We start from the raw sequence: 2,298 nt of genomic DNA on the forward strand, positions 1-2,298 counted from the left end.
AAACTTAGAAATGAGATCTCATTCTTTGTACAATTTGAATTGGAGTCTCTACTTGAGACGTGGGAAAGGTTCAAGAAGCTCCTGAGAAAGTGCCCGTAACATGGATTCTCGGAGTGGATGATTGTTCAGACCTTTAACAACGGTTTAAATCCGAGTACAAGACAACGCTTGGATGCGGCAGCAGGAGGTACCTTAGGTAGCAAGACCCCCTGTGAGGCCCGTCAACTAATTAAAGAAATGGGGTTAAACAACTACTAATGGAATGCTAGGGAGAAGAAAAAGGTGGGCGGCCTCCATGAGATAGATGCAGTAACCTCATTGGAGGCTCAAGTTGAATCATTGAGTAAGAAGTTAGATCTCCTAACTTTGAATAGAGTGGCGGCCATGACTACTTGCACCGGGTGTTGTGGAGGACATGCTCCTTCCGATTGCCCGATCTCTATTGGTGATGCATCTTCGGTTGAGAATGTCAATTTTGTAGGTAATGCTATGAGCAATCAAGGAAACCCATACAGCAACACCTACATTCTTGGTTGGAAGAGTCATCCCAATTTCTCATAGAGCAACGAAGGTCCACAAAAGGCCATGGGGCCACCGGGTTACCAACAACAACAAGCCCCAAACATGGAGAACAGAGTTTCAGGTTTGGAGACCCGAATAAATGAATTAGAGAAGGCCTTAACTAGGTTTGTGCAATCATCTGATACAAGCTTCTAATTAGTTGAGGCTACACTTCGCAACCACACCGCCTCTTTGCATAATCTTGAAAATCAAGTAGGGTAGATTGAGAAGTCCTTATCGGAAAGACAACAAGGAAACTTGCCAAGTAACACCGAGACTAAGCCTAGAGAGTATGTGAAGGCGATCACTTTGAGAAGTGGTCGTGAGATTGAGGGTAAGCTTCTGAGTGAGAAGCCCAATGAACACGCACCCGAGGTTATAAAGGTTGAGAAGGGAGCAAGCAAAGAAAAGGAGGTGGCACCCCCACCTTTCAAGCTAAAAATCCCTTATCCTTCTAAATTGAAGAATGACCAAGAGGATAAACAGTACAAAAAGTTCTTGAGTTTGGTCAAACAACTCCACATCAATATTCCTTTTGTTGAGGCATAGGCTCAAATGGCTAAGTATACAAAATTCTTGAAAGATTTGTTGACCAACAAGAGGAAGTTGGAGGATAGTGCTTTAGTGATCTTAGATGCTTCTTACTTGGTGGTGTTGTAAAAGAATATGCCGAACAAGAACAAAGACCCAGGAAGCTTCATCATTCCATGTAATATTGGCAATTTGGGTGAAGAAATGGTATTGGCGGACTCAGGGGCCAGCATCAATGTCATGCCATACATCTTCTTTTAGAAGCTAGGCTTGGGAGAGCCTAGGCCCACTTGGATGACTTTGCAATTGGCGGATCGAACAGTGTGACATATGAGGGGTATCATTGAAGACGTGCTTGTCAAGGTGGACAAGTACATATTTTTTGTAGACTTTGTGGTGCTATACGTCGATGAGGATGCAGATGTACCCTTGATACTTGGGAGGCCGTTCTTGCGAGCCAAAAACTTGATTGCTTCCCCGCAAGTGTACAGGATCGTCAAGTAATACCTCGCGTAAAGACACGAGGATCGTATTCCACTGGGCTAAGGATCTCCTATTACTCCTTCTCGAGCTATTATCTAGCCTAAGAACTCAAGTGATGGGTTTTACTCTACTAAAAGTAATTAAAGCTAAAACAAGATTATGACTAAATTAGAGACAACAAGCAATAAGCAAGCGAGAAAATCAATGAGGTGCAAAGGCCTATTGATGAGGATCCACTTGAGGGGTTATCATGCAACATGGATGATGATCTAAAGATGCAAGGGTAAAATGGACCATGAGATTCCAAGATTAGAACAACCCCAATTTCTCGGCGATTGAACCCTAATCCCATACGAACATAGATAGGAATTTCTCCCAAATCTATATCCCTACGATTGCATTAAGTACGAGGAAATCTCACTTAGGAGTAAACCTACTCTTCTTTGGATTAAACCTACATGGAGGGCTACCAAACACCCAATTTCTCGGTGTGATGATACAAGTATCCCCTTCTAATCCATTCATGATCTAATACATGCGAGCAAGTCACATCTACATGCATCACTCATAAAAGAGCTACGGATTTCTCCTTAGTGTAGCACTTATCATGAAAACAATGGATTAAATCTCAAAATTACCCTAGCATGGAATTAACAAGTTATCATCCAACATACATGATAAAACCCCCCAAGGTTCACCAACACCCGGTGGCCTTGGGGGTCT

General features: G+C 42.8%; 1 non-coding gene across 1 annotated transcript; it reads right to left on the reverse strand.

Annotated features, from left to right (window-relative positions):
* On the reverse strand, positions 1 to 107 carry LOC120266003. The gene has a single exon (XR_005537847.1). It is a non-coding gene; the product is annotated as a small nucleolar RNA R71 (small nucleolar RNA).
* Between the last annotated feature and the right edge of the window lie 2,191 nt (positions 108 to 2,298).

The sequence above is a fragment of the Dioscorea cayenensis genome, chromosome 7 (genome assembly GCF_009730915.1).
Source record: "Dioscorea cayenensis subsp. rotundata cultivar TDr96_F1 chromosome 7, TDr96_F1_v2_PseudoChromosome.rev07_lg8_w22 25.fasta, whole genome shotgun sequence".
NCBI classification, from domain to species: Eukaryota; Viridiplantae; Streptophyta; class Magnoliopsida; order Dioscoreales; family Dioscoreaceae; genus Dioscorea; species Dioscorea cayenensis.